The 24,413-nt window shown below is 31.9% G+C and overlaps 1 protein-coding gene across 2 annotated transcripts in view; it reads right to left on the bottom strand.

Moving 5' to 3' along the window:
• LOC118198603 (muscleblind-like protein 1) overlaps positions 1 to 24,413 on the bottom strand; it is a 713,982-nt gene that overhangs the window by 480,845 nt on the left and 208,724 nt on the right. The gene's annotated exons all lie outside the window — the stretch shown is intronic.

Here is a 24,413-nt window from a genome sequence, read left to right as displayed (position 1 = left end):
CTACATTTTCCCTATTCTTCAGACATAGCGCCACCCAATTTTCATTTATTTCGATCCACGGAACATTCCCTAAGGAATAACAGCAAGATGGCAGAAGGTGTTAGATAACAACAGGGATTACATAATCGACTGAAGATAAAATTAAATGTACATACTTTTGGGTGGTCTCTGAAATAATTGATTACTTATGGGTATCCCTGTCACTGCGATAGAGCGTCACTGCGTAAACACTGCGATAGAGCGTTGTAAAATCTGAACGGCAGTTACGAATGACAGTATTCTTAAATGCCATTTCATATTAATAATTTCCTTGAATTACTTTTAAATTTCCATGCTTTAACGAGCATTAAACAGGATCCTAAGTAATTTTTATATTTTTAATATTCATTATAAGTAAATATATATTTTAATCAAATTTCACTGAACTATTTTGTATATCTCTGGATTAATTCTTGGTTAAATTTCGCTTATTTTATTTTGAACTCCAATGTAAGTCTTATATTAACCATACTGTAAAGAAGTATTTGAAGTATCATTTCATCTTTTAAGTACGTAATCCAAGCATGCTTTTAATTTACCATTATTTTCTACCAGTTTTATACAAATGTAATTTTTTTATAAATTTTTGAAACGTGTAAATAGATGAAGTGGACTGAAATTATTACACTTTTATCCAGTTTCCTTGTTTTTTACTTTCTTTTCCTATAAAAGTTAGGAAGCGCTGATATTCCTTTAATGTAATCAAGAAAACTTCAACATTGTTTGTTCTTTTTATGAAGATTCTACATGCACAGTAAATGGCTGAAAGCTAAATTTTCAACTAAGAAGGAAATGGCCGTTCGGTTTCTTGAACTTGGTCTTAATTTATTCCGTTGCCCATTCACTGGCCACGATATTTTTGGTTAGATTCGATACAGCCGCTCGAAAAACGGCGCAAAAAGACTACAATAACTGCGCAAGGTCAAAGTTTCATTAGGAAATCGGTGCCGTTTCTCCAACCTTAACGGGTCCGGGGGGAAATCAAGGTAAAACGACACACACTCCGGCCAATAAGGACCTGCAGCTAAGTACATATATATAATCTGGCTAATTCTTTATAAGACACAGCCGTAGTGTGTTAAGGGAAGCTTATTTTCTCGGTATAAGCACATATTCTTTGACTAATTTTTGAAAAAAGCTATTACAGATATTTAATTTATGTGCAATAATACCTTTAACAATTACGTACTTTTATAGTTTAATATATTCGACGTACGTGAATTATGTATAAAATACACAATTTGCCTGAAAACAATCAAAACGTTCCCATGTGCATTGATAAACAAACTGAACGCAATACATTTATGTGTTAAGAATGCCTTTGAACACATTCCGAACAACAAACGGCAAAACGGAATAACAAACGGCTTCACTAATTGGGATGAAAAAGAAAAAGCTTTATCCCAATTAGTGGAAACGAAAATCGCTTTTGATAGCGAAGTCCTTTAAAACGTCATTCAATCAAAAAGTTAAAAAAGCAGAAACAATGATATTTATTCCATAATCATCTGTATAAAGACTTCAATTTGAAGAGCAGTCTTAACACATCTGATGTTGCTCTCCACGTTCTCGCCTCACTCAGTTTTTTTATCAGCAAACTCCGGTTCTCTTCTCTTAGCGCTTACAATAAATATTTAATTTTGTACTTAATAATGAGAAATAATTTTTATATTGCTTGAATTGGTAGTTACACCTAAACCTATTTTTTTTCCTTCTTGACCTGAGTTCAATTTCACCCACGATTATGCATCACTCAGAATTGGTTGAACATCAGATTATGGTTTTTGGATTGAAATAAATTTTCATTCACTTCAATTAAATTTTAACAGTGAAATACAAAATTTTCATTCAAAGTTGTGTTAGACTGTAAAACTCATTTGATCTTCCACAGGCTTTCTAAAATTCTGTATTCTGAAAATAAACGAAAAATTTGAGAAGACGGGTTCATTTAAAGCTTGAGAACTAGTTATATGTTTGAGTTTCGAGAACAGAAAATTTATATATAACAGTGTTGTTTTATTTTAACTATAAAAATACTCCTGTGAAAGGGTTTGTATTTTTTTCTTATCTGTAAAAATGCTTACGCAATGGGCTTTGACTGTAAAAAGAAAAAAAAAAAATGCTTAAAACTTTCATATTTTTCTAGTTTATGTTTCAAATGCTTCTTTTCACTTACTGTTTACAGCTTCAGCTTCAGTACAAATCTGTTATTGTTAGTTTTGTGCAAAGAAATTACATCAATTAGTTCTACTGCTCTGCACGTAAAAAATTATTATTATTATTATTGTATTGTACCTCTGTTATTGTTACTATATCTTATCTCAATTAAGAAATATTTTGTTTACGTTAAATGCAAGTACATAATCAAATATTTATACAATATTTATCTACCTATCTATTATATATGCGATGAAAGTAGAACTTAGCTGTAATAATACTGCGGAAACATTGATCGCTTAGATAACAGGAAACAGTAATGAATAGGCAGAATTGTGATTGCGTAGAATGTTGATCCATAATGAATACGAAAACTGGCAGCCGAAGCAAATTAAATTTCCATTTTTATAAACATGTTGCAGCCACAAAAAAACTAGCACATTACTTGCGACTATTTCAAAATGCTTATATTTTTAATAGCTTTGCAGTAAGAAGAGAGTAGCAGTCCAGCTAGGCCAAAGTGCAAAAAGCGAGTTCGTTGTGTTCAGGATGAAATCTTAATTCAGACTGAGTTAGTTTTGGTTCTCATTCCATTTTGATTGGATAATTAATATTGCTATAACTTCATCATTGGCTGTTTGAGTTTTAGTTCCATTTACATCATCAGTGTTACGTAAGAGTCATATGACATGGATTAGACTCGAAATGACGCAGAGCAGAAACAGGTTACTATTTTTAGGACAGAAAGGATAAGTAAATTAAGCATTACGAGTCTATTGCTGATTTAAATTATAATTTATCTTTTACATATTTTTTATCCTACTTACATATATATTTCACTTCTCTCACTACTCGGGATGGATTCGCAGGGAAACATGCCATCTGGCGAAGATGGATTCACACGCAAGTAATTCTCTTAAGTATTATAATAATAAGCTGACGGCCAGAGGAAAAATTTTAAAGGCTGTCAACCTTTCTACGTCATTTGTAGATGGCAGTTAATTCAGCCATCAATAAGCAAAGTTACCGTAAAAAACGCATCCTTTGAAATCCAATAGTATTTTCTACAGCATTACCACATACTGTAATGTGATATACTATCTTATGTTTATACAGTACTGCATCAGGAACGAGTGTTAATGATACGGTAAGTAAAATAACACACCACGTAGAATAATGTATGAGATTTTACGTTAAATAGAGTACTATGTTAGTAATGAACGTTTAGGATAGCAGGTACCATTGTTTTAGAGTGTAATAACTTAGCCTTCTTTATATATGGTATAAGAAAATATTATGAAAGGTGAGTAGCAGAACAATGCACAATTTTACTAATGCAAGCAATTTCATGTACAAGTGAAAGTTATTATAACAAATGTTTGTTAATTATGATTAATAGCATCTTAGCGTAATATGACTTCAGTGTTTCACAATGCAACTAACGGTTGGGTCCTCCTTCAGGACAATAACTGCTTTACCACACTACTCGTTGCTGGTTCACAGTTACCAGACTAATAGAATCAAGAATGTTTCCCCCTTCCTTCCTATTATCTCCGATTTGATGACTTTCCCTTATACCTAAACATTACGGTACCATTAAAGGAACAAAGCTTCTGTGATGAAGGTGCTATGCAAGCAGCTGCGGATGATACCATGGAACAAACAGATAGCAAAGTATTCTAGAAATTATTTTAACAGTTGAATAAATGCTGATTAAGGTACGCTACGTGAAATGGACAGACACTGCTTCCATATCATTAAATCTGGACATACAGTGCCAGGAACGTAAATTTTTCAAGCTAATAATGCACAAAGTTTTACGTATCCAGTTTTTATTTTATATAAACTAAAACGTTTCTAACTGATGTAAAGTTTTTTCGTCGCTTAGACGGGAAAGTGGTTAGTGACGCTGACTGCCGTACTGAAAGGCACAGGCTCCAATTCCAGAGAAGGCATAGACGTTTGTAATCGTAAAGTGTCTGTGCGGCAACGGGGCACTCAAAATACACTGCGATCTGAAAATCCTCCAGATCCTTTTCCTCCGACCTGGCGATACCTAATATACGTCCTTGAATGAGAAGGTCCCGACCTTGCTTCAAACCTGTATCTGTGATGATTTTTCTCGCATCAAAGTAATCATAAATTTTAATACGGCAAGGAAAGAGAAACATTTAAAATCAGGGGCTATGTTGCAAAGTTTTTCTAATATAGCGTGAGTCACACACAAAACCTATACGGAAAAAAATTTAAAATGTAATTTGTTGTGTCCTGGATCTTTATAACTCCAATAATTTATACTAACTCCGCAAGAATAAGCTTCCCAGGACTCTTTAGAATGTATTTTAACAAATTCAATACAAAGCAAATACGTTCGTATATTTTTCGTATTTCGTCACGAAGGGTACTTGTGCTGCCGTAAGGTGGCACGATAATTACACTATTTATTACGAGAAGAAGCTGCATAAATTTCTTTAAAAAATAATGCCAGAAGACTTTTACAAAGTGAAACTGAGCATCTCCACAATCAGGTGACGAATAACAATTCTAACACATTACTTTTGCGTGGTGACATGCTTATTATTAATCGAAAACAAAAACACATTACGCGTGTTTAAAATTGTATTTGAATCTGAAACTTCTCCATTAAATAACACGGATAATTTCATCATTCAAATGAATATCCCTAAGAATTTCGTTTTTTAATTTGCTATGTTTGCTGGAAGGGGAATATTTTAAGAATAAATTAACTGCAAAATGATATGAAACGAAAGTCTAACATTTTTTTTTTCTTTTAAGCTTCATAATCATATCAGAAGCGAAATGAAAGCCTAAAATCAATTTTAAATATTTGAGCTCGCATCAAAGAATGAAGTGCAATTTGCTTTTTTCATTATGGCTAAATTCATAAAAAAGATAACTTATGTATATTATAGCTACTAGAAAAAACAATTTTAGGACGCTCAAGAACTTCTGTAGCTGACAACCTACTACCGCAAAGCCTTTAAGGTTAAGAAGGAAAATTTTTAGCGAAAGTAAATGCACGTGGGATTTGAAGGTATTACACAAATGAATTTCCGGTGATCATACCGCTTCTTCGTATTTACCCACAGGGCAAATCTTCTCGGGTTTTTTTCTCCATGTCCCCCCATCATTACTGCTATCGGACTGCGTAAAAAGATCGTCGGAAGAGAAAGTCAAACTGAAATAAAAGTTAATTACGTCTTACTTAAACCGCATAGATAGACAGAAAGATGGAGGAGGGAATAAAGAATTGAGACTCAAAAGGAGGAACTTAAACGCATTCCTCGCAGCATAATGAAAAGACATTTCAAGAAAGGAAGAAAGAAAAATGAACTTCATTTTTACCACCTCCCGAGTGGTCTTTCGATATTGCCCGGAGACCTGAAGACGGAGGAGTGGGGAGTTAAAGAACGTGGAATTATGACATCAAAAATGGATAGAAAATAAATAAAATCGTCGTCTAAGTCAGCGTATGTTAGACAAAAGGCGCACTCGAGTCGTTTATTTAAATTCGAAGTGAAGGAATGCCTTATGCCGGTGTTCGATTGGGCCACTGAATTTGCAAATTCAATTTTTTTCAGGCGGCACTTCTTTCTCGAATGAACAGAGGACTGAGATTCAGAACATTCATTTTTCATGGACTGTTCTAGAAACTTTACACGGAGGGACATTACTTTTGTCGTGTCAGGTAAACTAATCGTGCTTTGAAGAAGCAACGATGCTTGATGCTTAATACGAAATAAATGCTAACATTATGCGTTGAGTCTAACAAGACAACTATTTTTTTTTTTTTTTTTTGGTCGACAAAACTACAAAATTCTTCTTAAAAATATACAGAATTCTTTAACTGTTTTTATTGATAGTGGAAGCTTTGAATATTTTGAGTAGGAAAAGTATTAAGGAAATTAATTTATATTTATGGCGAAGAGAACAGATGTTCAAAGATGAATGAAGCTCATGATTATAAACGTCAGGGATCAAGAGTTTTACGAAATGGTGTGGGATTTAACTTGAAAAGCAAGTAAAGTTCGACCAAACACTAATCAGTCATTATCTAGCGGACACGTTTCTTCGGTGCATACAATTTCGGACTCAGTAACATTACGTAAATACTTTTGGCTGGTAACTGTACTGATATTGTAACTGCGACATGTAGTGTCCATTTTGGATTCTAAACGATACTTGAAATGCTAATATTTTATATTTTCCTGTTTTTTCTTTTTAATACAAACATACGCAAGAAATATCCTATTTATGTGTAACACCATACCGTTTATCAGATTTTTCATATATGTTATGTTAAACGAGGGAAAAATGCAAAGAAATGTTTTAGCACTAAACGTTTAACTAAATTTTAAAAACTCTATAACGTAGTTATCAAAGTAATGATCTTAAAATATACTTTTACGACAGTTCTTAACACAATTTTTCAAGACTTTGTAACTTCATTTTCCTAAATCCGTATGTATAATTTTGCCTTTGTTTGGATTACGCTCAAAAATCCTGCAAGCTAAAAAATAATAATTAACTTCCTGCACTCCAGCGAATTTGACTGTCAGCTGTTTTCGAAATAAGACTTTCATGCTTAGCAAACTGTATTTATATAACTATATTATGTAATTAAAGAAAACACGAAAAATTGTAAAGTCCATACGATAAATGTTCTTAAAATGCATATAAATACTGGTAATCTCTTTCTTTATCTTTTATTTCCTGCTATTAATGTACCTTTGTATTAGTGATGACGCCATAGTAAATAGTGTCATGTTGAAATATGACTCCGGTATAATATATTTCTTTTAATCTTCATTAGTTATCTTGTATATTACTTGAGTTCGTTACTCTGTTAATGGAAGTTTTATAAATTTGAACATGCCACATACGCACAGCTTAATTTAACAGCTTAATTTAAAAAATATAGCTATAACTGAAGCTTTAAACGTTATTTCTTTAACAGCCAAGTATGCCAAACTTAAATTACCACTGCAGTGAATTTATAGAATATTTAAAAGACATTAAAAGGAGCAGCAAAATTATCCTCGGAGGATTAATATTAAAAACAATAAATTTAAAGCAAATAAATACAGCAAGCATAATGGGGAAAGTCCTTTAGGTTGCCCCTGAAAATATTTGAAGAAGGAAAATACTGGAACTTAACTATACACAAATATTATACACAACACATGATGACACTTACCTTTTACTAACTTGAGAATGGAGCAAGCTCTCTGTCCAGGTGCTGATTTTGTTTTAGAATAGCTCTTAACGTGTCTTAATATCAATTTCGTCCTATCAGTTACAAGGATAACGTAAGGATTTCGTAATGTTTTTAGAAGCAGAACAGCCATCTCCACATCGACTATAATTTGGAGTTATTATTATTGCCTAACTGAAGTTACATATTCAGCATTTTTACATTTCTTTGTATTTATCTAATTATCTTGATGTAAGTCTGCAGCTGACTGTCGGTCTCCAATCATCAGTTCATAACTCCTTGCGCGACGAAAGTATATGTAAAATCGTAGTCTAAAGGTAGGATTATTCATATTCCTTTATTTCTACTGAAAAGACAACTACTAGATATTTTGTAGAATTAACTGACACAACAGACTATATCTGGTGATGTTAAAAGTGTGTAATATATTTATTTTACAGCCTACACTGGTAAAACAAACTTCTGACGTCATGCTAGTTCTTATACTTGCTATCCTACTCAAGATAAAAGGTCTTTATCACAATTTGCTAATTCTAAGACTGTTGTGTTTGCGGCAAATGATTTTGAATTTATATTGCAAATTATAATTTATATTTTAAAATGATATACATAATTCTTAATAATTTTATTACAGTTTTTAAAAGCGTACGAGTTTTTGATAGAACTTATGATGAATCGGATTGATAAATTTACGCTAGTAGAATTCATAAAAGCTGTTTCTAATGTCACATTTTGTTAATTTGGCTATAAAAAGACAATTTTTTAAGATTTATTGTTATTACTGCTGTTGTTAACAGATGACCAAGTATTAATCATAAGTTATTCGAATACACAAACTTAGTATTATAAATTCTAAGAGATAAAATAAAACTGTACTTTCTAGGAGCGAGTTAAGATTGGTAATCTTTATGTACTTCAATCCCATCTTTTGGAATGAAAAAAGTGGCATATACACAGACATCTTAAGTTTCGTTAAGTTAACAATTTCAACGCGAAATAAACGTATCAGAAAATTTAATTCTTGTTGATTTCAATTAATATTAAAATACACTTTAAATGTTAAAATATAATGTAGTTATACTCACCTGAATTTTTATCTATGCTAGACAGCAATACTTCGTTTTACAAATAAGTGATTTCCTTCTTCAAATAAGCAATAAATAACCATTTTCAAATATACTTCATTTTTTCATGCTTAATTTATCAATATTTTCTGCAGTTTTCAATATAAAAACTCAAGAAAGATTTAACTTACTCATAACACCATAACCAACTGTATGTTTCACGATCCCACATAGCAGCATAAAAACAAAACGCAATTACTTGGAATTTGTAGACGCTCAAATTGGAAATACTATAATCTTCACTAGAATTTTGATGCCATACGTCAGCATGTATGTATTTCTATAAGTTGCTGAAAATGATAATACAAAGTTTTTTTTTATAAATAAATGAAAGAGAACATACAAACCTCTATTTTCATCATGCAATGCTGAATTGATACCGAGCATAATACGAGGTAAATATATGACATAATCTGTATATTCATGAAGTGCCTCATGATATAGTAGTTTAAGAACGCTTCTTCACGAAGTATTCTAAAACATACGATGCAAAATGGCTGAGTCACAAACATGCACGATACAATTATTAACATGCACGATACAATGACATTTTCTAAGCACATTATGGGAATAAACGCAAGCAAAATGAGATTTTTAGTATTAAAATTCTAACGTAGTATACCATTTTCAGTCGCGTGCGTGCGCAGCACGAAATGGAAAATGAGAAATTCATTCTACATTTTAACCGCTTTTGCGCTGGTTGCTACCATGTGCACATATATACCGCTTTTCGTATTAAAAAAAAGAGTTTCTTATATAATGCGCAGATTTTAATCCTGTATTTCCTGAATACATAAAATGAAATATATTTTTTATCAAAGTTTCACCTGCGGAAAGTTTAGATTTACATGTCTACTCAGTCTAAAACAAGATTTCAAGAGCAGCAATTTCTTAAGACACGGGCTTCTTTAATCAATAAAAACATAAGCAATTCAATAACTCTTTTTTACTAAGTTAAAAGAATGGAATTTTATATGTTGTACATGAACTTGAACAATAATTTCTGCTTAAATCACCGAGAAGTTAAAAATAGAAGGTAAGCGTAAAGGTCTTTTTGCCATTTGCGCCGACCATTGAAATGGCTTCTTTTCAATGACAGGTTTCATTTTATTCAAAAATAATCTAGCAAACATAAGTTTTAGTCTATTTGAAAACCCACACAACACAGTCCCTTGCATCAATATGTAGACTCTAGATTTGTAAGAAATGTAACTGAATTTATTACTGCTTTCTAGCATCTTCATGTTAAAAACTTTTATCTTTACATTCATTTCAAGTGTTTTCTTTTACCTGAGAAATGAAAGTTACTTCTTAAAATAGTTTCACAATGCCACTCTCAGTATCGTTCATTTCTAATGATCTAATTAAACTTTATAATATAAGTTATTTTTTAAAAATGTCACGACAGAGCAAGTACATGGTTCAGTAAAAGTGTATAACGAGAAAACAAACTTTACTTGTAATACAAGATTACTGATCGTTCCTACTATTAAATTTCATTTCTACTATCGAAAGCATTTTTGATTTAAAGATTTGAGTAAACGAAGTCGTTGAATATTTATCATTCTATTTACAAATGGGGCTTTTCGTAATTCTTCTGTGTATAATGCAAACAAAATCCAGATTACTTTGAAATACTAACCAACAAAACTTGCCTAGCAACACATTACTCACAAGCTTTATTACAATTTAAATAATCAAAAGCACTTGAAAATATTAATGAATTTTCAACTGCTAATTAGGTACACTTTCGATAAGATAAGAATTTAAATTTGAGCAGCACTTATTACAAAGTTACAAAGATTGCAAGATATTTTAATTTTTCCAGCTGCTGCCATTTTTAGCTTCATATTCTGACAAAACATGTATTTCGGCTAAAATCGGTCGTCTCAGGAAAACAAGACATTATATATTATCCTGTTAATTAAAAAAGTAGCCAAGAAACAAGTGTATGACTTAATTTGATAGCTTAACTACATGCTGTTCAGTGTATAAAGATTATTTGCCCCCTTTAATCAGCGAGTGACCGGTTGAATCAAAGTTGTAGAGATCTAGTTCAGACGCTGTACACAATTTAAGACCATAGACCCAGAGCATATGCACTACCGTGTTCCCCCAAAATAAGACCTAATCGGAAAATAAGCTCTAGCATAGTTTTTCAGAATGTTCGATTTTCAGAAAATAAGCCCTAGCATGACTTTTCAGGATGCTCTAGTTGTTAAGCCCTAGCCCAAAAATAAGCCCTAGTTAATATCGTTAGTCAGACACTGTCAAATGACCAACTGGAGTGCAGACTCAACTGACTTCGCAATTGATGACGTACGGGCGTAGCTGTGACTACTTCGTAATTCAATACCTCGTGCGTTGCAACAGATGAACAGAACATGTGAAATAAAGCATTTCTGATTGTCCTGCCTGCAATATATCGTTTCTTTTGTGTAATGCATAATTATTTAGGCATTCATATAACGTAAGCCTCCAATTAATACTTTATTTAACAAGAGATATAAAAGAAGTAATATTTTGGTATCTTAACAAAATAACTGTTATAAAAACAGCTAGTTTATGAAGCAGAAGGAAGGAATCGAAGGACTTCGGAAGCAAGAATCTTAAAGCTCTCAGCAAAACGAAATTAGACCTCCGAATAGTCGTAAAATGAGACTCATAAAACAGTAACCTCCTCAACAGATGAACGAGGGAAATGCGAAGCACGAGTGTGGATCAGGTCAGCAGTCGGTATATCTTGTGTTGGAAGTCATCATCTGTAAATGAATTGTCAACCATGAAAGAGGTTTTTTCCCCCAGGGCTGATTTATATTCAAACATTTGGCCTAACAATGGCACCGGAGTTCGACATATTCCCAGAAGAATTCAATACATCCAAATACCAGGTGGGTGGCTTCTTTCAGCGATATGAACTACTTCTAAAGAGATCTACAGCATTGTTTGAGCAGAAAGATGCCAAAATTATTAAATATTCATTTGCGTTTAAGTTTTTTGTTGATGGCATCGACTTTTATAAATATGACTATCCAATATGAGTACTATAAGTGAGACGGGAGTGTTTATCAATCAAGGTTTAGATAGTAAGAAAGTTCCGTCTTTAATTATCACTAATGGTAAGAAAGGTAGGATTGAACGAATCTCATGTTTTTGAATTTGAAAAGACTAATGCACAGAAGCAGCTACAAGGAATTCGGTCTTTTTATTGGTCTGCTAATCTGTAATTTAACCAGCACTCACCACGCTAAGGACATGAAGAAGTGCCCTGTACAAAGAATAAAGCAAATAAAGATTCTGACAGCAATGGCTGTCTACCTCCAGACTCTTTATATTGCAGTAAACAAAGCCATTCAAGGATCATTTGCGCATGGGAATCAATTACTAAATTTAACATAAAATTAAAAGAAACTAACGTAGACACGTTATAAAGCCCAATTAGCAAGAAGTCGTGACCTGGGTGAAGAATTCATGGGATAAAATCACTGACAACCGAGTTGCCAATGAATACTATAAGCTGGCTACTGAAACAAGAATTGCACATATAAGAAGCGCTCTTTTTTATGTAGGAGATAAGGGCCAACAGCTCTGTAGGAAATGAAGTCGCAAGAGCTTCAGGCCGGAATTCGTGAGCTGGAGCCTTATGACGAATTTTCAGAAGACGATGACATGACTTTACTTGAATGAATGTAAATATTTTACGGGAATAAATGAATAAATATAGATAATTGAATGCATAGATAAATACAGACTGTTGTAAATGGGTAAATTATTACTGTTATACATAAAAAAAACTCTCCTGAAAACAAGCCCTAATGCCTCCAGTCGTATTTTTGGAGAAACACGGTATTTTTAGGTAAGTAAATTTAAGCCTATGTTAAACCTTCTGGTAGGTGCTCTGCTGGTTTAGCTTTCGTTGACGTTACTGTAAATACAGTTAAATTTTAAATTGTATCTTTGATTTAATTCCAAGCTGCAGCATTTCTTTATATTCTATTTAAAATATAAAATAGTTAATTTACTAAATTTGTTCACTTGAATGACTTATTTTCCAGCTATAATCGATAACTTCTTGAAGGCAGCTACAGAACTGAGAAGTGACGAGGCATCTGGAAGCAAACGTGACAGTTTTTCATTATTCGAGTATTTCTAAATTCCGATGCACAGCAAATAAAACAAATTCCTATATGCGATCTACAATACTCACAAGAGGAAACGATTTCAATCGAAACTGTTACAATTTCCCTTAACGACTTCAACGACCTAATATCGCTGCGGTATTTGCAAGCAATTAATACGATCTTAGATTCGTGCCATCCTGTTTGAAGTTCCCGAGCATTTGAACTGGTGATAATTACGCTGACAACCAATGCAAGTATGTTTGCTAATTAACCGATGGTCGAGGAGTCGTCCGCTTCATTTCAAATAATTAAGCCAACTATTGCGCATTCAGTTACTACAAATTTTGTAGGAAACTCTGATCCAGAACGATGTATTAGAGAATTGCTTAGAACTAGTATTAGTTCAAAGAGAATCAGAGCAAAGGTAAACCCATTGGAATTTATAAAAGTCTAATTATCAATATTAAAGGAGTGTATCGGTCTTCTTTCAGTTATATTTGTGACACAAGTATTATCTATCTATCAGTTAATAATCTATAATATTTTGAGAATTAATTTTTGAATTGAGAATTGAATCTTTTACGCAATTAATTTGTATTTTTGCATGCTATGGAAGGCGGATATGAAGTTGATGGTTTTTAGTATTAATGATACGACAAGACCTTTCTTGGAAAATCATACATCTAATTAAGATTCAACTATTAAACAATACTAAAGGTTCAATATGCAAATACAGGTAATCGAGAGTATACAGGTAATAAATACATCGAGAGTAAACATTTTATGCGTTTTCTGTCTGCCAGTTATAATTACCTTTAATTCAAACTACAAGAATAAAAAAATATCAACTAGGAAATCCGAAATATTTCTGACAGAAAAATCACTCATTACTGCAAGCATCTAATTTGATGAATAGTTACGAAAATGTGCTTATATAAAATTAATTTCCTAACCGATGCAACAAGGTACCTGAGACAGTGTTGAAATATGACAGGGAGGGTGTGTCTCAAAATTGTTTACGAAAGGTTAAAGATAGCATGGGACATTCTTCTCTTCGAATATCTGAATGTAAAGATACGAGATTCGAAAGCTAGAATCTTTAGGACTTTTTCGCTATTCCAATCTTTCAAATCCTACTTTAAAAACCTATTAAATATTTTGATTCAAAACTTTAAAAATATTAATTTTATTAATATCTAATAGAAGAATTCGTTTTCACAAATGCGATTTTTCTAATTTTACTTCACCTGGATCACTAATATCACCTCAAGGCGTCCATTAGTGCCACTGTTCTTCATTTTCTGGAGGGAATTTACTATCCCATATTTGGCGTTTATTTGCATTAACTGCTTATAATCCTCCCCCCTCTACATAACTGATTTGATTAAAAAAAGACGAAAAAAAAACCTGAATTGCTACCCAAATATATTTTGTCTCATTGCATTCAAAAAATTAACTCCAATTTTGAAGAGTTTCAATTACGGATTTATTTTATCAAATTTAACTCGTATCTTAATAAATATAGGTGTATTTTTAAAAGCTCTGTTCTTAAATTTGTTTTTCTTTTCATATTTCAGTATTTTGTTTTAATGTTAAGTAAGAAATTTTCCCTCTTTTTTTCTTCTTAATTTTTATATGACAGTTTCAAGAGATTCAAAGCTTGAAAGACTCCAACAAGCCGCAAATTACCGATTAGGATTCGAGAAATGCGGCCTACTTCTAATCGGGTAAAACTAAATAACATATAAGGAATATTCTCTGACTAATAGTGGAATTACCCTCTGATGATGCAGAATTGTTTTACATGAAAAGGCCACTTTTTAACGAACCAATTTACTTCTAAGCCCTATGTAGTTGTATAGAAATTAGGCTTTCCGTTGAGTAGAAAACTTAAAAAATCAACCTCCCTTCTCTGGGAGTCGAATTCTAGGCCTACCACTTGTTAGCTGGATAGAACGTAACATCAATAGGAAAACTTAAGCTAATTCCTTAAGCCTTCACACACACACACTCACACAAACACATGCCAGAAACAGATGCCAGAAAGGAGGCTAGATCAGCGGTTCTCAACCTTTTGACAACAAAAATTGAAATCCTTTAGTACCACCACTACAAAGTACTACTACCACCATCAACCACTCTTGAACAAAGCTCAGGTTGCATAAATTTACGAGTGCTAGATCTAAAACTCAATCAAGATTTGGGGGTTTTAATTTTTGAATTTAATAGTTAAAATACTTTGTTTCTTTGCGTACCATCTATTTTTCTCTTGCGTACCACCGGTTAAGAACCCCTGGGCTAGATCAAGGTGGTAGAGAGCTATTGCTCACCAGAATAAATTTAAAAAAATAAAAAAAAAGTTCGAACACCTCTTTACAGCCATTACTTTCTTTTTCTTGACAGGTATCTTAGAAAACCAACTGTGTCTTTCCCAAGAATCAAACCTCAGATTTTCTAATTATCATTACGTTATTTGAAGGGAGAGACATGAAAAACGTGCATTGCTCTCGCTGGGATTCGAACATCGGACGTCTCGAATGTTAGCTGGATGTGCTATCCAATTGCACAACAAAGTTATGCGGTAAAGAGGAAGAAAATACCTTACATACTCTCCCTCTTAAAGGACGACTTGGGAGAAGGGGACAAAGTCAGCTGACGAATTACGGTTCACCACCTTTTAGTTAGGGTGCCATATCTAGAGTATTTTTTTGAAGCAAGAAACAGAAAAAATGTGTAGTGCCCTCGCCGAGGCTCGAAATCCACACCTCTCGACTGTTAGCCGGACGTGCTATCCAATTACACCTCGAAAGCATGCGGTAAGGAGAGAGAGAGAAGGAAAATACCTTACGAGCTGCATATGCTAACCAGATGTGATACAGACGCATATAGACAAAGTATTTCTGTTAAAGTAATACGCCAGATAACGATTATTGGAGGTATTAAAGGAACAAAAATTAGGGTAATAATCATAAATTTGCAGGGTTAGTTTCGAAGGTTTAAATAAGCAGCTTCCGCAGCTGAAGAAAAAAGTTCTACATTTAAACCTTCGAAACTAGTCCTGTAAATTCATAAATATTACGCTGATTCTTGTTGCTTTAACTCATCCAATAATAGCGGGAAAGTCTTAAAATGTGATTCATATAAAATTAGATAATATGCAAAAATTATGTAATGCATACAGAATAATTATGCTTTATTTAAAAAAAGGGAGAACACATTTTTATGAATGTTTTGAATTTGGTGTTACTTCATGGAAATGCATAAATATCTTTGCGCTGCAGGTTTACATTTATACGCTATATTATAAGGCACTAATACCTTCATTTACGTTAATGCACTTTTAAATCCAAGGAATTCTGCATCAAATATTTATTTACTTTGTTTCATGAGGCCTTAAGTCAACATTGGTAGCAAATTTTATTACACTAATGAATACAATTCATTTAAATATATATATATAACTTTTTCAAATGCTACATGTTTGGAAAATCTTTCTCTCTCTTTGCATACATACATGCATTCATAGATATATAGCCATTACAAACAGCAGGCAATAACAGTCGCTCCTGAAATCTCTGCTTCAGCATTTTATGTAACAAAGCAATAAACTTCCCTCAACTGCGCAATGCAAAATTAACAAAGAAAAATAAATTTTTGTTCCCCTTTTTATGCTAATTTGTTTTAAGCAAACAACTGGAAGAAAATATCAGACTAAAGAACCAAAAGTTCTAATTTTTATTACTATTTTTTTATCAGACGTCTGCTAATAGTTACAGAGAAGAATATAAACAAACTGTTTTACTTTATATTCAAAAGAACACACTTCTTCATAAAAGAAAAACGGAGATTTAAATTTCCTATTTACATTTACAGCTATTATCGACTTCTTTCTAGCTTTAAGCAGGTAGCATTTAAATAAATTCCTTATCGAATTGCTAGTTATTATCTAAATAAATCTAGTATTTTAAAAACATGTGTAAAGTAAATTATAAATTTTCTGTGTAATAGCTTAAAGCAACATATATTTTAATTTAAACTCTTCTATAATTATTATTTATCATCAAATACTTCCTAACTACGTTCACTAACTACTACACTAACTAAATACTACACTAACTACGTTCCTCTCCTGCTTGTCTTAAACGTTAACACGCATAAACATTTCTTTGATTATTTTTAAGTATAAGCTTTGCATTTTGATAACTTTCTAATATCATGAAACGCGTCTGAAATTATTCTGATCTTTAGCTGCTTGAAATTTTATCCGAATCTTAACAAAGAAATGTAATAGCATCATATAATAACATTTTTTCGAGCATCCATTAATGTATATTCAATAAATAGTGCTACTGCGTCACTTACCCTGACATCTTTACGAAAATTTTCATTGACTAGTTAATTTCTATGGGGCAGAGTCAAAACTGGTCCAAGAATAATATGTATTATGAAGACGTAATACATATATATAAGGGATTAACTAATGTATCTGCGATTAAAGCTGACCATATGTAACTTACCATTACCTTATTTAACATCACTGAAAACTAATCCTTCCCTCAATGAAGCTAAAGGATTTAGCGAAATTTATGTACAAAATAGCTCTGATATGAGAAGTATGATATATTCAGTTGGTTTCCAAATTTTTATTTTCTGTAAGTTCTTGATAATACTTCTGATTTTTTCCGATCTGTGTCTAAGCATTACCTAAAAAATGAGTTTTAATGGCTACTACAAGTTTAACTTATTTGTTGTTAAAAATCTTTCTAATGCATTCTGGTTTAAAACTTGAAGACGAAAACAACTTTTGCATGACTTTTAAAGAATGTGTAAAGAATTTTCATTGAACATGTTGCAAATGACACATAAATATAGCTTTGTTAGGTAAATCTTACTTATCTAAGATTAAATAAATTTATTTCGTTGAAGATTAAATTTATTCGGTCTTATCGGAAGATTAAATTTATTCAGTTACAATAAATCTCTGTTTATATCGATAGAAAACTGCTTTCTACAGGTACAAAGGCAAAACAGGTACGAACTGCATTTAGTTTCTTTAACATATTATCACCATAGATATATGAATCATACTTACAAGCGCAAAATGTACAAAGTTTCTAATGCAGATAAGAATTCTCGCCTTTCCAAAACAAGTCTCTAAAAGAAAACTCTGGCTTTTATGAAGTTAGGTGTTTTATTAACGTGAACCGCTGATTCAGACGTAAAATCTTCATTTAAAACTGATTACGAAAATACTTATTTCTTTATCACTGGCTGATCAGTTCGTTTAATCTGTACACAATGCGCAAAGAGATAAATCTTTCAGCAATCTTTAGTGTTACTTGAGTGTTTAATAATTAAAATTATTATGAAAATAATTGTATTCCTAAGACTGGCTATACCACTTCGTTTTATCTGTGTGCTCCACGAGCAAACGGATACATCTTTCGGCAAATTCTCGTGTTAATTGGGTATTAAGTGATTTCAGTACTTGGTAATTCTAATCTGATATGAGAGATTTTCAAAGTAAACTGTTTCCAGGGCTGGCACCATAGGTGCTACAAACAGAGCGGGAGGCAGAATTTAGGGATGGCATAATTTTGGAGGCGCAAATCCGGCAGAACTTAGGAGCGGCAGAGATTGCAGCGGGTAAAAAAAAGGCCTAGTGCCGATCGTGACCTTAGGTAAAAGGAGAGGAATGCAAACAATTATTAAAGATGAATACAACCCTGATTACACTACGGCGCTATATGTTTAAAGCACAGTTTAGTTTTTGAATTTGGTGTTATTCATTAAAGGAAGTTAATATGAGCGAAAACAGTTGGAATAACATCATGAATCATCCAGCTGCGCTGATAAAAGCAATGAATAAGAAAATCTAAATATAAACTGCACATTCATTAGTTAAATTTAATTAAGATTATATTATTGTATCATAATCATAGAATTAAATAAATAAAATTAATTATTTCAAAACTAAAGCGCATCAAAACTTAGAAAAACTTTCTCTAATGATATTTTCAGTAACAGTCATTAAAAAATATCATTAGTTAAATTATTTCTCTAACACAAAACTCCTTTCTACTAAAACCGCCCTTAATCAAACTTCGCTTAATAGAAACCCGTTTGACCTAAAAGAGTGGGTAAAACTCAGGCTGTATCAATCAGTCAATAAACTAAGCATCCCCAAAATTGTGTTTAAAACCATTCATTCTTTGGCTAATAACTGCATATTTTCTCCTGAAATAAGTGATTCGATTATAGTAAAACACTTAACTTATATATACTTAATTACAGTAAAACTCAGTCACTTGAAAACTCCAGGTATCCGTACTCCTGCTACTTCTTTCCAACAAAAAAGAAAAATTGAAACACGCTGTTAATTTATTTTTGCATTTCAAATGTTTTTATTAAGTAAATATTATGAAAAGAAAGTACGCACAGTATATATTTTAATATTTCTATGACGCTATTAAATTTAGATAAATGCGTGCAAATTGAAGAATAGTCTATATCTGGTACGTATATGTCCTATGCACATGCTAATGTAATATTTTATTTGTATAATTATAAAATCTTGCAACGAAAATCATTAACAATGAAGTAACAATAGACAAAATATATAAACTTTTTTTTTTCTATAAATTAATAAAATTCTTTGTTCAGCATTAGAATAAATACAGTCAATAGTAAAGAAAACAACTGAATTATTTCATTTTTCCGGATATCCGGATGTCTTCTGGTCTGAGACATTCCAGATACATGAATTCTACTACCTACTGCTTATTAAAATGGTGAACTAGATGCGTATGCGTGCGCGGCATGACATCTGCGTATTCACTCGATTAAAATTTGAGTCGATATAAAACATGACGCTTCCATAAACGTAGACAACAATTCTAATAAGTTGTGGTGCCACGCAGTAATTTTTCGATGCAAGGCAACTAAAGAAATCCGTACTACCATCTGCGGTATTTGAACTCCGGACCTCCCGAATGCGCGATGAGCGTGCTTCCAGTTACACTGCGTAGGCACACGAATAGGAGGGGGAAAATACCTTATAATGTAATAAATAATTTTGCAGTTTGTTGACGCTGTGAGAGTCAAACAAATAGGCGCCATTCTGAGAGAGCAGATACTACGATATAAAGTTGTTGTGATCGAATCAATAAGGCATGTGCTATTGGACAAGTACAACTGAAAAATCTAACCCACCTTTCAATACAAATTTGGTCTTTTACATATCTACGAATGAAGCTCTCAAAGTTTTTCCACGTTGTTAATTTAGAATCGTAAATGAATTTTTGTCGTTTTGCTGTTTTCTAACGAAATACGTCAGTGGCCATTTCACTAATATTCATAAATTTTCTTAAACTGCGAATTCGCCCTCAGTTATTTATGGGATGTTTCAAGTTTAATATATTTATATCATGCATTTAAAAAAAATACATTTACATCTAAGTGCTGTAATTTTCATCACGTATTATTTTCAAATTAATTTATGTTCCGACCGAACGGTAAAATAGTTGAACATTGGCAGTTTATACGGTACAGTTTCCCTTAGAAAGTCCTCCATGAAAGCATTCCTTTCCTTAAGCAGATAGTCTTCGCGTGCTTTGCCGTAACCGACTAAACCAAACTTACATGGTACATAGATTTAGTATTTAAGAACGCGTGACTGCAGTAAAATGTAACGCATTTTTAAATAGCCTACTGACATTTCGCTCACGTGATTTAAATGAAAATTAAATATTTCAAAGAAAAATGTTGATGCATAAAAATGAATCATTGTAATTTTTTGTTGAAACTAGTCTGAACTAAGATTATGGCACAGTGGATGCATCCACTATTTTAAGCAACACAGGTATGCAAATACAAAGAAACCCCTCACAGCAACCACGTTTCTAAGAAGAAACACCTTCAGAAAAAAAAAATTAATGGTCGTCTTTAGAAGGCTCCACTGAATGCGTTGTATGTCTATAAAAAGGTGAACACGCAAAGGATAACCGAATGTGAAAGCATTTAATTCAGCGAGTCTCCCATATTTTCAGCAAAGGATTCAATAATAAAAATTCATATTGACTTTAAGTTGATACTAAACTAATTATCTTAAATAATACTGCAAACACACGAAAAATCACAAGTATGCAAAAAGAAGAAATAATGGCTGATAAAATTGAGTGTATATTAAAGTGTGGGCGAAGCATTAGATTTTCATTTGCTAAGTTTTTAAATTTTCCCTTATACGTCATTTTCGTAAGCTTCATATAAAAGCGTTGAATTTAATAAAATAGAAACATTACAGGCCAAATGTAATCTGTATAAGGTGAAAATCTGTTCTTCCAACGTAGAACCGGAAAGACTGGATTAGATAAAACCATCATTACTTTAAGTATAATCCAAAGATAATGCTAACAAAAAATTAAATGACCTCGATCAGAATGAAAGAGAAATTATAAACAACACAAATATGTAGTAATCGTAAAATATCTTACTAAATTTACAAATAAAAACAGAGAGAGACGTTAGAAAAGTAAAGTTTATAATATACCTAATGATTCTATTAACGTACTCACGTACGTACTTCTGAATGCTAGCTGCAATGTGATAAACAGTAAGGTACAAAAATTATCACAGAAGTCTGTATCACAGTAAATATCACAATTTTATGTGACTCAACTAAGGAAATTTCGAAAACTGGATTTTGGGATGTATACTGTCGGAAAAATAACGAATAACCAGAGAGCTTTGAGCTACGGTTTAAAACCAAAATAGGTCCTTTTGGTTAGAATACTGAATAATATAAGCAACAAGAATTTTGTGATTACTAATACCAATAACAATGTACCTTGATTTAACTGGGTTTATATAGAATTTTGGTAACGTATTAGATGGATGGAAATTTATTACACTGCGTACAATATTAATTTTATGAGGTGGTTACATTTGTAATTCATAAAAATCTTAAAAGTTCTTTTTCTGACTGCTGTTCATAAAATGCTTTTAAATTATACTAAAATCATTTCTGGCGTTTAAATAGTCTATCGACATTGGAAATGACGCATGTTTTTAGAGTTTCGTGAACACTTTTTAGTACCTTAAAATTTATTTTTTATAAGTTTCATCAAAGTAAAGTCTCATTTCATAAATGCGCTAATAAGATAATCCTTTTTACTTCCTTGTACGAAGTGAAAAGGAAGTATCGTAATCGCGAAAAGTTTCAGGCAGCATATTTGAACGAAAATATCCATTTTGACCGCTATCGAATGCAATTTAACGATGTTTTTGCGTGACATCTGTACGTAAGGACAGAATAAAAGACTCTTTTTCTCCAAAAAAAAAAAAAAAAAAAAATTATAAAACTGCTTTAAAATGAATTCTGAAGAGAATTTTTCATGGTGTCTGACGTACGTTCGTACGTACGTATCTAGCATAACTCAAAAACGAGTAGCCTCAGAACGTTGAAATTTTGTATATAGGACTGTTATAACTTGTAGATGTGCACCTCGTATTTTGGTTGCAATCGGCCGCACCAGACGTATATAAATATATTTATATATATATATCCACTCTGTTAACCGGCTCATCTCAGTTTCTTTACTCTTATATGTTTGTAAATTGTGCATTTTTTGCTTTAAAAATGATTAAATTAGGTTGTCCTTATCTTTCGGTTAAGGTTTTTATGCCTTTAGGACATCTGCAAGCAATATTTGTAGAATTATCAACAATTTAAAAGTTGTTTAATTGCGGTTAAGCCTAATTGTTAAATAACATGGCGGACATATTTGTTTACATTTGAAACAACAGAATAGCAGATTTGTTGCCAATCTAAATATACTAAGCTTGGCAACAAGAAAGATAACGCCTTCATTTATCATTGTGAATTAAATCATGCTTAATCCTTTCTGGAATTTTTCGAGAAAATAAGTGTTTGAGATTTACTTCAAAATTTTGAATATAGCTATTTTGAGTTTTTGTGTATTTTTGCCTTGTCGCGAACTGAGAACTGAATTAATTGATTGAGAAATACTGAATCGTCTGTGAAAAACTGTTTCTTTTTTGTTTTGTTTGCTTAATTTCTTTTATACATCGTTCTAGATTTATTATAGTATTTGAATAGAACATGTGGCAACGATTAGATAATTCTTCAAATGATATAAATTTTGTGCATTCTGAATTATAATATGAACAAAATATAACGCTGTTAAGTGAATCTAGAGCCAAAGTGTCGCTATGGTAAACAAATATAGTGAATTTTAAAGAGTGCATTTATTCTATTGTGGTTTATGCGCTATCGACGAAGTAGATTTAATTCAATCCAATACGTTTAAATGAAATTTAAGAAAAAATGCGTATAATTTAATATTCCGTACAAGGAAGTTATGTGGTGTACACATCAGATTTTTTTATATACATAGTTTTATATTAATCTTAATATCTTAATCTAATCCAGGAGTGGTGACTGAAGCTAATGGCGAGATTATATTTTGTTTCTAATTTTATAAACTGTTGTAACCGCTAATTGTGTATTACTGAGTTACCTGTAATTATATGCGTGTGATTAAGGAATTTTACAAATAACGCGTAACATGATTCAAAATAAGATAAAAGCTGGAAACGTATCAAATGCAAATTTGAACATATTCATCTCGCCGGTGGTATATGTTAAATTTTGTTTTTCATTGCTACCTTCGGCACACTCGTGATTTCTTCTGGTTCCACAGTAATATTTAATTTAATTATTTTACAAATGACTTCCGACATAAATAATTTTTTTTTCTTCTTGGAACTGTTTTCACTTTTCCTTATTTTTATTCTTCTTATTATTCGCCGTTTAAAAGAACAATTTGATCATTTTTCTCTATATGTTAGAGAATCACTTAACTGAGTACTTTCAAATTCTGCTACGCTTATCATATTCACTTCTATTTATTTATTACTTTTCGTGTATTAAATTTATATACATTAAAAAAGATTTTTTAATTAAATTTTTTCATTTATGCAAATATATAACTGTTTATATTATATAAACATGCACACATGTTTATATGAAATGAGTTACGACGGACCATAGGGTTATCCGAAGAAATTATTATCCGAAATGACTCCACTCTAATTTGTAAGAATGTAGGCATTAATGTTCTTTTGCTGTATTTATGAAAAAGCAAACTAATTCTACAAAAAGTGACAGTTTTTTCACATATATTTCAACCTATTAAAATTCATTATTTCCGATATATCTCACAGTCAGTTCGTAAATGCATAGTTTGTAAGTATACTGCATAGTATATCGTTGGACATTTATCAAGTACCCAAATTTAAAAAACTATACTTAAGTAAAAATAATAGGAAAAGCATGCACAAACGCATTCCAACTTTTTCCTTTTTTCCTATAATGATAGAAGCTTAAAAACTGCAAATTAGCGTTGTCTGATTCAAAACTGCATGCAATTAAAAAACACTCTGTGACGTAAAATCAGACACATGTCTGTTTATTATCTTTCAGAAGCAAAATGAGAAACTGCACTTGTTAATGAATTTGAAGGACAAAAAAGAATGGCTCAAACATGAACGAAGCTCTTTTTTTTTTAAAGAAAAAAAACTTCATTCTTTGTTTGTAATATATTTCAGCATACTATTTAATGTAAATATATATATCATGCAAGTTATAAATGAAATAAAATACAGCAATAATTCATCAGGGGAAAATGTCCATGACTTAAAGAGCTGAAACAGTTT

Source organism: Stegodyphus dumicola, chromosome X1 (genome assembly GCF_044657685.1).
Source record: "Stegodyphus dumicola isolate Sdum_Otavi_A_Nest chromosome X1, ASM4465768v1".
Taxonomy (NCBI): Eukaryota; Metazoa; Arthropoda; class Arachnida; order Araneae; family Eresidae; genus Stegodyphus; species Stegodyphus dumicola.
This window is presented reverse-complemented; position numbering and strand designations above follow the sequence as displayed.